Consider the following 15934-nt stretch of genomic DNA (forward strand, 5'->3'; position numbering starts at 1 on the left):
AGAAATATAAAAATTTGCTTAAGTTAGAAGGGTCCCGGCGCTTTGAAAGCTCTAGAAGTTGTATATTCTAGAAGCCGACTGTCTCTAGAATATATTTGCCACTGGTAGCCACTGGAGCTCCCGGCGTACAAAATCCCTAGTCTATGGGGATTCTGCTGGAAAACTCTCAGATTCTCCCTATCCTGGCTACCATTTTTTCTATGAATGGTGCATAAAGGTTTAGTTGAAATCAGTAAATTACTATTATGGAAACTGTTACTGCTTCTAAGCTTAGCTTTTAGCTGTCCTAAGTCACGTTGGTCTGCAAGATTTTAAGATTTGTTTGGCCGTACTTCTTTCTTCTAAAACATTTAATATCATTGGTGCAATAGGGTATGACTCAGTTTACTGAAGTTATGTTTTCCAAATATAAAACAAATATAATTTTGGAATAAATGGTATTTTACACGAAGAAATATTTAATATGATTTTTTAATCCAACCAGATTATCCGAACTTCGCACTTTAGACCCGTGTGAAACTTCTGCTGTGTCTTGTAATCTTTCAAAGTTTCGTTAATCTCAATTCCATTTTGCTCGGCTTAAAATGCTATTAAAGCATATTGAAAGCTTCCCAGTTTTTAAATCAAGGAGGAAGTATACGACAACAAAGTGTCGCGAAACAGTCTTCGCTTAAGTTGAATGTAAAATTTTAAATCTATTGCTCATTTCATTAGACTAAAGATTAAAATGTTAATTTTAATGTTAAAATATAATATGATTGTACTCCATTTGCTTGCAAATGTCTTATAATGCAATTTTATTGTTGGCATCTTAGTTAACCATAAGAGACCAATATCAAAATGTTTACTAACTCTAAAGCAAATCACATGGAATTAAATGTATCAACATCGACTTCATACATGTTCCTTACATTGAGATGAAGCTCCATTCAAAATATCTAGTCTATAGGTTCAAAATAAAAACAAAAACACCGAATTGTGATAGAATTGCCATGTATTTAATTTGTCTTCCTTACCATATAGACATAACATTAAATAAAGTAAACTCGTCCAAAATGTGTTTGAGAAACTTACAAATAAGTACTGTGAATAATCCGTCACTTAAAATGTTTATATAGTGTATTATATTTGCAATTATCACTTCCCATACAATTTAAAAGACTCGTTAACGGATTTCACACTCCCCCTTTATGAAATTAGACTAATGAAGTAATGCCAGTTTCGCACAAACCAGTTTCATTCGTTGTTGTCTGTAATAGGATTAGTGGTGTGGTATAACCGAGGACTGGTCATGAGCCGAGTCTTAATTAGTTTACTTACCACAGACAGTATAAGTTATAATAAAACGGAAGTGGCTTTAAATAATTTATATCGCCAAGCCTTTATTTTTTATTTTAAAAATAAATTAACTTTGTATATTTTAAAAAAAATTCAATTAAGTCACAGTAAAAAAGTAATATGTGTACTTGATAAAATTGTCTAAGTACAATGGTACAGTAACTGTAATGTAATAAACGTATATTTTAAGAGTATTATTTGTAAATGGCACTAAATATTAGTCTATCTATTGCAATAATGAAACTTCCATAAAAGTATTTTTATATTATAAGTGCATATTATAAAACTAATAGCTATATTATTCCTTAAAATAAAGGTATTTGCTGTCTATAAAAAGTTAAAAACATCCATAAGAAAAAATATATCATTGCTATCAAAATACAAATTACGAAGTTTTAAATATTGAACATTGAGAACTTTTAATAATGTTATTACATAAAGCGTGTTTTCTTTCATATATTATTTGTATTATTTCTATGCAAAGTTCATAATTACATATGCACATTTAGCGTTTCCAAATAATTAAAATAATTATCTGATTATCTCTCCAATAATTTATGTACAAAACTCTAATTTTTTATTTCAAAATTATTTTTTGAAAAATAATAATTAGTTTTATTATTGCTTTTTACTATTGTTTGAACTGTACAATCTAATATCATTTAAGGCGATAATTCATATAATACAATTGTAATAAATTAATTAAACTATAAATTTACAAGAAAATGTTAAAGGTGCTTTAATAATATCAAGTATACGAGTGTATTTAAAACAAAACATCATACATAATTCCATTACCAAAAATAAGGGCGTAAATGTTTGAAGTTTACGTTTTTCTTAAAAGGTAAAATTCGAGTTCCGTTCACTAAAGCCGGATCTTAAGTAAAATTCTTAAAACTGGATTAAACTTACTTTCTAAAAATACCAAAAACTAAAAGGTCTCGTTAAAAAAAATTTATTCAACTATCAAATACGATATATTGGAATAAAAGTGCATTTAAAAATTAACTATACAGTCTTTGTAGCAGTTAATAGCTAATACTTTTCCAACAATCTTTACTATAAAGGAAAATTATTAAGTATTTAATGGAATACATGCCTATGTTTGGTTAATTACAACGAACATGCAGGTATTTAATTTTTATTTAAGGCGGATGAGAAACTTGTATATCGACAAAGTGAAACCAATCCGTGTAAGTGAGGTATAAGAAATATTGCTTGCAGCCTCAACACATCATAGATTTCAAACCTTTGCATGTGCCATTGCCGGAAATATTCTACGAGAACAAAAAGAATAGAATATATTAAGAGGCAGAAGACATAAAGAATAGTGAATAAAACATAACTTTAGTATCGGATCTGAAGGTAAGTTATCACACCCTCCTCGGCTGCCACCTATATTTGTATTTTGATTCACTGTCTCATTTACGTTAGCAGTAGGGAGTTATTTCAATATTTTATTGCTTGTATTTTTAAAACTTATTGTTCCAATTATGAAAAAAACCTCGAAATATTTACAAAACCCCCAATAGTAGTATATAATTATAACTATAACATAAAAAGTTGATTACAAAATAAACGTGATCAACGAGATTATTGGGATATTTTATTAAATTCAAAATCAGTCAATTTTACATGTAAAAGTTCAATCAATTTACATTTTTGTACAAAAAATCTGTATGCTTAATTAAATATTTTTAATTTAATTACTACTTACATACTGAATAGTATGTTAAGTATTAGGATATTCTCTGTGTGATTCAAAATCTATAAAGTGCACTTGAATCAACATGGCCTTAACCGTGTTCCCAAAGTGTCGTAATGAGTGATTTGATTAAATATAATTCTTGACGTGTAAATTTATAAATATGGTTTGATAAGTAGGTAAGTACAGTTAAAAGATAAAACTTAAAATTATTTTCATTTGAGAATTAAAATGCATTATTGCTTATTTTAATTTGCTACGCTAGGAACAAAATGAAGAAGGGATTCAACGGAGTAGAGAAAAATCTGGAAGAACCCAACCGATGCCTTCCCAACCAATGAAGCAAAGTAAATGTACCAAAAGATCAAATTTTATATGATTGTACTAAGTTTGGTTCAAATTCTTTGTACCAAGAGGAAACTGTGTACGAAGTGTGAAGTTTCCGGGACATTTTTTATCAATCGTTATGGCACAGAGGACGGATAACAACGATTTTAAGAATGTTCCTTTTGATACTTTGTAAGGTAAACATTAGTTTATGATACAGTTCAAACTGATATATTTCAACCGCATAGATGTGTTTAACGGTTTTCAACTCCGTCCATTTAAGTATACCTACTTGTTCATTACTTGGATAACGAAGTATTGAAATATACTATTACAAAGTTTCTTTCCAATAGTAATAACTTAATTCAAGAAAGTTAAAACCACTTAAGGGCGCTAGATGATCTACTTATGCAAGGATTATACAATGAAGTAGATTAAAAATTAGATCTTTGTAACTAACTGTACCATTGCAACACAATTTACAAACCTGAAAAGCAGCTCAATAATATGAATACATAATAAATCCAAAAGAATGCTTAAGGATAAGCACTTATAAATCTGTGCTTACGAAATTACACACGGAAATAAATTAAATAAGCTTACTTTTGAAATAAACGTAACTTATACGTGTGAATATGTTATACGCTCTATGTCAAAACAGAATGAGATGCATATTTAAACAGTCTTAGCGCCATAGGTGCAACTATTATTTCACTCTGAAATGGGAGACTGATATTCTAATTACGTTTTTCGTATCAAATGCTTGTTAAGTTCCAAATTTGAAAAGAACATCTTTAAATTTTTAAGATTTACAGTAATAAATTACTATTCATAATTACATTAAACACAGCCCATAATATAATACGAACAATTTTCAAATAAGTTATTAATAAACTGATAATATTAGATATTCATTAAGCTATATGTTGGGTATTTCATAACAAAAAAGGATTTAAATGAGCCTGAATACGTCAGAGAGACGTGATTCATATGAAATTACAATTTTTATACTTATATTTCTTTGCAATATAAGTATAAATCAATTTAATTTCATTGTTTAGATAATTTTTCCAAAATAATACTTGAAGGGATACATTTCTTGCTCAATTTATAACTGAGCAAATGCCTTTGCCCATTTTATATTCTAAAATCTATGCTAATTAAGTAACGCAAATGTGCAGACATTTGCAAAACCCCCATTAATCGGCGTTTAATATAATTTATGAAGTCTTGCAACCGTTTAAAAGTGTGAAATTTCGTCTAATTGAATATTTCGTACCCTTTTTATCCTAGAACACTCTGAGTGTGAAATGTGCTGTCGACTACTGTCAAATTTACATGTTAAAATAGATAGTGTGTCGACCTTGTGACAAAGTTTCATTGCCCTTAACCACTTTATTGCGTATAATTTACAGCGTGAACGCTATCACAGCGTTAGACGCCTCACTACCTGCATATGAATCACGTACTACAGATCCCAAGTGTATCAGATAGAACTGTTAAGCCAATGCGTAATTTTATCACTTCGATCTATAGACACACTGAAGGTCTCAAAGCCCAGCTATGCATTATTAATTAAATGTAAAGAGCGTCGATCGTGTGACAGTCCTTTGGGAGGATGAGACTGCTCAGCCGAATCACGCTGTGTATGTATGCGGCAGGTGAAAACGGCTTGGGTGAATGACATAATTCCTTTATTCAACTTCCCTCTTCCTGTCCACATTCTTTTCTAACTTTCTATAATATTCAGCATGAGTATTTTATTTTTTATTTATCAAAACAGAAGATACATATTAGTGTCACGTTAGTTTTTATCATTTAGGGCAAGAAGTTTAGAAAATTGCTAGTCATATACATACCTTTGGGCTGTTTCCGGAGTGACAGAATATTTTGGGTAGGTAATGTTGGGGGTAGGGGTCGCCTCCTGTCGGGATTCATGAGGAAAACTCTAGGGCACTAATCTCAAGTCATGTCCCCTGGAAAGAAGAGAAAGCCAGCTCTGAACCAGCCATTACAGTCAAAACAGGCAGGGGTGGCACACCTGTATGTCTAACCTGCCCAGAACATTTGACTCTTAGGGAACGAGCCCTAACAACTCCAACGGTCAATCTCCCGCAGTAGACTAGACCTATCGAATTACCCTTACGCATCACATTTGCGGTTAGTGATTTAAGTGACACTTCAGTTTTGGCTGTACCCAGTGTGGGTTGAACTGGAAAGTGTAAACTAGCCAGAATTGAACCCTCTGGGGAATGTTAGTTACTAGACTAAAGTTTTTCATCTTTATTTAAAGCTATACATTTTTTAGAACTTTAAACTAACTAATAATTAGTTGTACTCATTTTCCTTAGTCAAACATAAAAAATATTAAAATATATTACCTATTTAAACTGTTGCAGAACCTTCACAAGCAAGAAAGGTATAAAGTGCTCTCAAAAACATCGTAAAAATTAAAGATACTTCAGGAGTTTGAAAGAGCGAGCCTTAGACCAGTCGTAAATGCGATAAGAAACTGTGTAAGAATGTTAGGATCTAAATAAGGAGGCAAAGTTGAAGATCGTTTGAGTGAGGATGCCTCCACGTGAGGATTTGAAGTGTAAAATTGGTTGGCGCCGGATTACTGTGGCTCAGATAGTACGTGGCGTGCTGGATGCGATGTTAGACAGCGGCCTGGCGGTCTTCTAACTTTGTAAAATATTGTAATGGAGCCCTGTAATAAAACGCAAATCGTACGTAGGGAGAGTTAAATTTATCGTATAAGACTTTTGCCAAAACTAACACAGCGCAGTCATTAAGTTAACCAAGTCCGCAAAGAGCTGTGTTTTGTGTGTTTATTACAGTACTGATATTAATTATTTAAACTTAGATTTCAGTATTTAGTTCAGTGTTCATAATAATAACATCTCGTATTCTGTAAATATATTAACATTTGCAAGGGAATGATAAAATATATATTTATGTCCAATTTGAAACTAAAATGAAATTTCTTGAAGTTGCAGATTTCTATGTCCTATACAAAAGCGGTTGAAGTATATATAATAGTAGGTTTACTCGATAGATTGATGTTTGGTAATTGTTATAATATTATATTTATGTGATTTAAATAATCATAGTATTAAACAAGACATTTTTTAAATAGAATTCCCTAATTTGGATCATAAGCTCAGGAAATTTAAACAAGTATTAGTGAAGTGTAGTTTAGGCAGGAAATAAGCTAATAATTACAATACAAATTTTTATTTGCATGCCTTAAATCAAACTTCACAAGCACCTGTAGGAATAGCATTGAATCCATGATATGTGTTATTTTTATAAACATGAACCATTGCTGTCCTGACCCTAGAATATGCAAATTTAAACATAAATGTATTATTTTATTACAATAAAAAACCACTATATAATTTTTATTTAATTTTTTTTATATTTACATTATTAATTATAAATAATAATTAATGGAATTTTTTACAGCGAACTAAAATCATATTCAACATAAAAGAGGTATACAATATACCCTATACATTAATATCATTTAAATTTAGAGATTTTAAATACAGTATATGTATTTCTTTTGAATCTTTATGTAATCGTAAACAAACCAGCAATATTGAAAAATAAATGTTAAAATTACGTACGAAATGTAAACAATTTTGTTTTGTACTTACACGAGAGACATGTTGTTGTTGTTGATTGTTGTTGGAGACACTCATATTTATAGCCTGTGATAATTTTTGCAGCGTGATAAACAAGGTAAGAATGTTAGCGTTATAGGAATGTAATACATTTTTCTAAAGATATATTTCATTGCTTATCGAAATTCAAATTGGCAGCATAAATTCGATAAGCTATATCATCCTAAAGCGGATAAAGATCTGTCCCTGTACCAATTTCAGCAAATGTGCGGGACATTGAAAGGTTTTATGGCTTATCAATAATTCCGATAGCCGATATCTCTCCCCTTCATATCAACATATGTGGTTGATACCACTGGACATTTCTACTTTATTTTAGTGTCCATCTGGCAATTGGACTTCCTTGAAATATAAACGTTGTGACATTTGAATATTCTTTAATACCATAATGCCACAGAGCAAAAATCGAATCTTATCTTTACTTTTATCTCTATTTAACCGTTATAGTATTGAATTTGATAAATTTATTTAAAAAAGTTTATGGTGGATTACTAGTGTAACATTACTTGGCAAAAAATAACAAAATACCCGAAAAGACTACTGACACAGGCCTCGGTCTTACTGATATTGAGTATCGTAAATTAGACTGAAAGTATTAATTAATACTTTTAGTTATATATTTTGGCTACAGTTAGCTACGCAAAAACTTGATTTTTCTGGAGCACAGCATACAAATTTTGGGTAATGTTAAGAATGTAATATTGGAATTAATGTAATATACTAGTAAAGATATAGAAATTTTTGTATTAGCTGAGCTTTCAAGTGGATGAATATCTGTCTGTTAATCCTTCTGCAGAATGAACTGACATATTACATTTTGCAGAAATATTCATTTCTTTTACACACACACACACATATATATATATATATATATATATATATATATATATATATATATATATATACATACATATGCACAATAAATATCGAGGTTGGAGAGTATCACTCTGTGGGATGTTTTGTTATCAAACATGTTTGCTTGCTCTATAGGGTAACCGTGAATGCAGCGACAAAATGGACAAATAAATACATTTGTCAACAGAATACAATCTTATAACATTTTAACATGTAACGCATGCGGCACCAAATACTAATCTAGGTTCATTTTTTAACGTCCACTGATTATTAATCTTAATGAATGAATGAAAATTAATCACAAAATATGTTTCTAAGCTCTAATCTGGAGACATTCTAGACCAACTCGGCTAATGTTTGTCGTACAATATTCGTCTACATCCATGGAAGGATTTTAAGAAGAAAAGTATGTGAAAGGTTACCTGGAATATTTTGAAGTTCTGAAAAAAGCTTATATTTAGTTTTTATAATCAAAATTAAACTGAAAACAAATAGCTTTCGAAACGTTCATATGAAATAGACAAATAGGCTGAAACATCTGTTTTACACGTAAATTCTGTAAAATATTAATTGCACAGTGCTTTGTCAGTAGTGTAATTTTTTATACTAACTATAAAGTATCAAATAATATCTAGAATAATAATCAAATACTTAATTTAAAATAAAAATTACTTCTACACGTGCAAAACATAATATGAGCCAGATTAAATTCTGATACTCTTATGAATTAAAACTGAAATAAAATTTACCTGATGTATGCCCACTTACGCACATGAATCCATCGTACTACACAATAACACAGAACACATAATAAATCGCACGTTAGACGCAATGGGCAACAGATAGTACCTTAGTAACCTTAGGTCTTGTTGGGTATTGCTTTTCATTGCAATTGACACGATGTTTTAAAACTGTATGTACATTAATGGTGCCGTACAATTAGGTGGATAATTTTTGTGACTGTTCTCGTTTTAAGCCTATGTGTGCGCCAAATATATGTTGTAACTTCGACATCAGCCTTTTAATAATAAGTGGGGAGCAGTTTCTGAAAGAGGAAATTTAACGAGGCTATATGTCACTCTCGAGTGGCGTATGATAATGCAAGTGGCTGTACATCTGAGACAGTGGTTTTATTTCAACGTCTTGGACATTGGTGTTGTGTTAAAGCCACAGATGTTGGTCTTTCATGTATTATAAAGGTAATTTTAAAACATTTAAGTGGAGCTATTAAAGACAACTACAGTGTTAACAAACAAAACTAACACAAACAAATAAATACAGCGTGGCGCATATATCAGTTTCCCCATAAATTGGGATATTTTGTTTCGATTGGTTGGTAACAATCTTAAGTTGGCTGCTACACGGATTAAGTTCATTGCTGTCTGTTCCATTGGCTAGTGTAAAGTAACGCTCTTTGCATCTCTTATTTGTTTGTGTGTGTTTTAAAAATATTTACAACCCAACAACGAGTTTATATCCTTCAGTTGTGTAGGAAGCATAATGAAAATACTTCTATAATAATTGAAGAATTTAGTGGTAAATATCAAGGTGTCGCGATACCCACTCAACAGTATATGCGGAAGTTAAATAAGAAATTTGAAAACAAAAGAAGCGTTTTAAATGCCTCTAAGTGTGGTCGTCCATGATCAATTTACAGTGAAGAAAACATGCAGACAGTTGCTCAAGCTTTTGTAGCCAGTCCCGGTAAATCGACTCGCAAGGCATCTGCTGAACTAGAAATATCAAGAAGAAGCGTGCAAAGAATGTTGAAGCAATTAAAATTTAAGCCATACCGTCCATCTTTACTCCAAGCACTCCACGAGCATGATTCCGATAGGCGATTGGAATTCTGTGAGACAATAATTAGCCGCTCAGAGGCTGATCCAAATTTTTTTTATCAATTGTGATGTGATGAGGCATGTTTCAAACTAAATGGACTCGTTAATCGGCATAACTGCGTGTACTGGTCAGATGTAAATCCTCATAACGAAATCCAAGTAGAACTCCAAGCAGAACTGTGCCTGGTGTTATATAGTATTTTGAGGTATTTCGTGGACGTATTACTGCATTGATTGGTCCTTATTTTTTCAAGGAAATGTTAACTCAGAAAGTTACTTACGAATGCTGCAAGAAGTAGTAGTTCCCGAGCTTAGAAAAAATTCTGTTTTCAATATTTATTCGCTCATCTGGCAACAAGATGGTGCCCCAGCACATTTCGGTATCCAACTTCGAGATTTTTAAATAACACATCTAATGAATGGATTGGTCGCCGTGATATACTCGATTGGCCTCCGCGCTCGCCAGGCCTGATCATATGTGATTTTTTACCTGTGAGGTATTATAAAGGAGACTGTGTATGCTCCAAAACCGCAAAATCTTGACGAACTCAGAAACCTAATTAGAAATGTATTGGAACTTGGTAATAACAATAAACCTTTATTGCTAAAAAATTTATGATTTTGTTCTCAGTCGTTGTATGAAGTGTATACAAAATCAAGGTGGACATTTCGAACAACTGCTATAACATTGTATGGTAATATGTAAGTAATTTCATATAATGAATTTGTTTTCTTGCCAAAAATTGTTTTATTCAATTACCTATACTGCATTTAAATTTCTCTTCTGGGGGTAACTGACATGCGCCACTATGTATGTACATGTAAGTAATAACATTAAAACGCTGTTTATAATAATTTAAAAAACTCTAAATGGGGTCTTTATTTAGGACATCTAATTACAATTGTTACATTAACTTCAATACTAAATAAAGATTGGAACTATTAGAATATAAAAAAAATTAGAAAACACGAATGGAATGTCATGTGCATTGACATTATTCCAGCTGATACCTTGGAGTTCAGTTTCAAATGAAATTGAAACATTAGCATTACAATAAATTGGCAAAATGGCTGATTTACTTGTAATTTTTATCGAAACATATAAATGTATGACATTTTCAGAATAATTTTTTGTACTATTTTGGTTAATTTATATCGACCACAAATATAATTTTGCTTATTTTAATAAGCAACACGATTAAGTACCTACTAATTTAACTATACTTTCTAATTACATTTCAATATCATTGAAACTATGTCTATTTTGAAGAAAGAACACATGCTAGGGTAATACCTGATGTTATCTGCAAAGACAACTCACACTATAGGAGTTTATTCATCGCTGTGTACAAATTGTGAATATTATTAGCTTTGATATATGCTGTAATAAAATATAAATATTACATGTGTTAATAAACATAAACTGTAATATATTTGGAATTCTTAGACTCCTGGTAGTTACATGAAGCTGGATAATGTACATCTGAGCCTATGAACCTCATACTCAACATCATATATTATTTTTCTTTCCATTTTGAATATTATAAACTTTATTAGGTATTTGAAACTTGGCCTATCAAAAAATATGAATTTCTAAATACAAATTCCGATTTTTAAGTTAGCAAGACACTTCAACAGGATCACCTCCTTGAACGCAACACTCCCTGAACCTTGACTTTAGGATGAATTTGCTAAAGTATTTGATAATATAATAAATAAATATAATATTTATATTATATTAATAATAATAATAATTAATTTGTACACATACCTCCACAACTTTGTTGTTATAATGTAATTAGTATTATGAAACAAAAACTCTTTAATTTCATTTATATTTCTGTTCATATTTCATGAAATAATGGATTTGTAAATACACGAAGAAGCTTTCTGCATTTATTGAGCTGAGCAAATGAATTATCTTTTTATTAATTTATTTTTGAACCAAAGAAATGATTGATAATAAATATATTGAACCAAATGATAAGAAATTAATTGTTGTCTGTAGATCACCAATATAGACCACCAATATAGCCATAGTCCGTGTCAGATATAATATGAATATAAATGATTAAATTTATACAACTTTAAAATATCTTAAACAAAACTTTAGCCATAAAAGTGTTTCTTATAAGAGACACTTAATTGGTTTATTCAGAAAAATTTATGTACGTTATGATAAATTAATAGTTACCCATGGAATTTTCAAAATAGAAGTTTTTTTATAATAACACATAAAATATGCCATGAAAGAGCCCTATATTTTAAAACGGGATCGGTATATCTGGTATATTTTATTTCATTGTTAATTATTAAGAGAATCAGAGGTTAAGCGAGTTGTGACTGGGTCTTAGATCGAGTTATCCGCGTGTATTAGCATTTCCGACCTGAATAGATTATATTTGCGACTCTACAGTTGAGTTTGCTTTGTGGCTCCGAACAATATAATATTACATAATATATGAAGAAGATTCTACTTACGGCTCTTGCAATCTAGTTCCGTCTAAGATTTTACCAGTATCATAGTTTGTTTTTCTCTTTTGCCACGATCAAGAAAAAAGGTTCGTGCAGAGGATTTCTTCTGTCGAAATAACAATAAAATGAAAATATAATACTAGTGAAAAAATTCATAAAATATTGCATTATTTTAAATTTGCATTAGACTACATTTATTTCCTGTAATACCTTTTCAATTGTACATTTTTTTAAATATTTAGTACAGAGTGTTCTTGATTAGTAGTGTAAATCAGATTGTAAAGACAAAGTTAGTAAATAAATTTTACTCGAGTTCGATCCAGTTACGAGTTAAAACCATTTAATGCATTATTAATACTATTCACACACTCATACATCCACCGTATGTATATACCCAAATCTCTCACTTGCCGGGCGAGCATGTTATCACTACACTACAGACTTCTTACGTGTTGAAAGTTATCACAGTGAGATATCAATGTTTGAGTCCCGGCGGAGCAAATACCATTGTTAAAATTAATAAGGATATTTACATGTATAATATATCTGTAATTTTGCTGAACACTATAAGTTACGAAATGTATTTAATGAAAAATATCTTTTCTGAATTGTGTACTAAATTTATTCCAATAGCATGTTCCCTAATTATCAACATCTTGGTACAAGTATACAGGATGGGAAATTATTAAAAAGAGTTAATCCTGGAATTAATTTGTTAAATTCTTGAATGCCGACATATCAAGGTGAGTACAGTAGAGCAGGAGATAAAAGTGGTTAACCGCACCACTTCTACACTAAGTCGTAAGGTAACCCGGGAGAGGGATAGTGGTTCTTACTAAAGATTCTGGGCCATTGAACAGCAAAATCATCAAGAGCATTAAGTTGTTAATTTGTAAACTTTGATAACGTCTCCTTAGTGTATTTCTATTTTCATAGTATGCTTGTTTCGAACATCTGTTACGGGCATCTAATACAAAACGAAATTTATTTAGTCGGTTGAGAAGATATCTCTTTTGGAACAGGACATTAGGGCCTTAAGACCTGATATTAGTATTGATAAAAAGTGTTGATCACCTCATCTTTATGTCGTAAAAGACAGAAGATGAGTTTTGGTCATTGATACATATATACATATAATCCATTAATAAACGTAATTTTTACTACATACATATATTAACACTTAGCGTATTATTACAGCGCCTTGCGAGGTGCAATAGAATATTTTTTACTTAATCTACATTAGAAATCAGTTTTGCTACAACAATAGATGTTTAAATTGGTGTAAAAAGAAGGCAAGTTTTGGTATAAATCATTTCCTTATAAAAGTTGATAGGATTTCCTGAACGGAAAGTTTAATGTTGAAAACACTTTAATCTTTTGTAGCTTCCAGTATATCACCTTGCAGGACACTAATTTATTGGTCTTTGTGAACAACTTGTGGAAGATAACAATTTGTAATAACTTCCTTTCAAAGAAAATATAACTTTCCCAAAATAAAATGTAGTATAACTCCCTCTACCGTTACGATTCTACTGTGGCATTTTCAAATTGAGCTCCTCTGTGATTATTAATCTGTTATATCTGTTTTATATTTCTAAAATATATGCGTTATAAAACACCTCCTTTTTGTAAATACATTTTAGGATATTTATTTATAGTGTCAACGTGGTTGTACAATAAAATCCAAATATACCGTGTTCATCTGAATGTATCAGATATCTGACACATTCAGATATCTGAGGTCCTGGATTCCGAGAACTATTCGCCTGTAGTGGCATGGAAGTTCCTGGTTTCCCTACATTATTTCTGCACCTGGATGTTTTGTAACCAATTTGAGTTCATTTCCTTTTAATACTAGACCTTCGTCAAAAGGCTCTCATTCGAGAGGAGAAATATAAAATTGAGAAAGATTTTATATTTGAGAAATATATTATTGTTAGAACATAAAAACTTTTTTTATTTTCTAACACATGACTAATGAGAATTCCTTGCCTTTGGAAACATCTCAACTTTGGAAATTCAGAGCCTGTGGAAGAATCCATTCGTTGAAAGCTTCCTACATTTAGAAGTAATTTAAAATTGGTCTAGCAACAACACACATTACAGTACAAAAATTATACAAACCACATTAAAACAGAATTAAGTAGAATAGAGCAGAGGAATACAGTTGTTTTTGTTGTTGACTTCAGCCAAGAATCAGTCTTATAAGTTCATTTCTGTACTATTCTCCCACGATGCGAAAAGATATATTCCAAAGAATTTTCTATATACCCGTTGTTTTTTGTGGCATAGCAAGGAACACTGACAGCTGTTATATGTCTACTGTAAACAACATTTCCTTGATGAAGAGGAAATCTAACTCTTGTGTTTTTCTGTAACCATATCCGACTGTTGGTTCCTTGTTTTTTAATCTTATGTCACGAAACACGCTATATAAATATTTTGTACCTAAAACCTAGCAATCAAAACATAAATTTTTTGTCTAATTCATAACATTAAATGATTTTTATAAGGCTTCAGGTATTACAAGTTTAATTTTATAAGCTTAGTATTTTTTGTCCTTTCTAACGTTTATTAGCAATAATTTTTTTCAGATATAGACATTTTTGGCTGGATAGTGTAATGTGTTCCAAATATTCTTATTGATATAAAGAATAAAATTGAATATACTCATTTATACTTGAATACAATAAATAGATTTTATCAAAAAGCATCATTATATACCGGGTGAGTTTTTTTAAAGTGATCCAATAGCTAACTTTTTAATTACACGACTTAACACCACACTTTAAATTTGGAACTTGCTCAATGTTAAGTTTCACTCAGGGATACATTTTTAAATTTTTTGAAGATGGCCGCCATTTTTCAATATGGCAGCCAACTCTAAAATCTTTTATGGAACACCCTGTATTTTATGTTGTTTTTAGATTCTACTCTACAAAATAAGACATTTTTGCTTTTGAGAGTTTTTCAATGGTTCAGAGCTACGTGGTACTGGAAGTTTTCGGTTTTTTTCGGACTGATGATGAAAATTTCAAGTCCACGTAGCTCCTGAACCATTAGAGATATAGAAAAACTTTAAAAAGCAAAAATGTCTTATTTTGTAGAATAGAATTTCAAAACAACATAAAATACAGGGTGTTCCATAAAAGATTTTAAAGTTGGCCGCCATATTGGAAAAAAATTATGAAAACTTCTAGTCCACGTAGCTCCAGAACCATTAGAGATATTGAAAAACTCTCAAAAAAAGAAAAGGTCTTATTTTGTAGAGTAGAATCTAAAAATAACATAAAATACAGGGTGTTCCATAAAAGATTTTAAAGTTGGCTGCCATATTGGAAAAAGTTAGCTATTAGATCACTTTAAAAAACTCACCCGGTATAATCTAAAATGGCTGGTTAAATTCATTAATAAATTATTCAGAGTTAGTATGACAAATACAAGAGATAATAGAATATTGCTCTAGCTTTGAGCGTGGGATTTTCCACTAACTCGTATTATTTTTTCATGTTCTTGGAACTAAATTCTTAGCGAAACCTAATTAGCACTCGTTGTACTTTTTTTCTCGCTTGAATTTGAATTTGTAGCCGTTTGACAGTTCACCATCTACCACCTAATTATCGAGTTCTTGAGGCCCAGAATGACTTTTCTTCAAGGATTACTTGTATTCAGTCTTCTTTTAGTGACTACAGATGCAATGTCGAGTC

Source organism: Homalodisca vitripennis, chromosome 3 (assembly GCF_021130785.1).
Source record: "Homalodisca vitripennis isolate AUS2020 chromosome 3, UT_GWSS_2.1, whole genome shotgun sequence".
NCBI lineage: Eukaryota > Metazoa > Arthropoda > Insecta > Hemiptera > Cicadellidae > Homalodisca > Homalodisca vitripennis.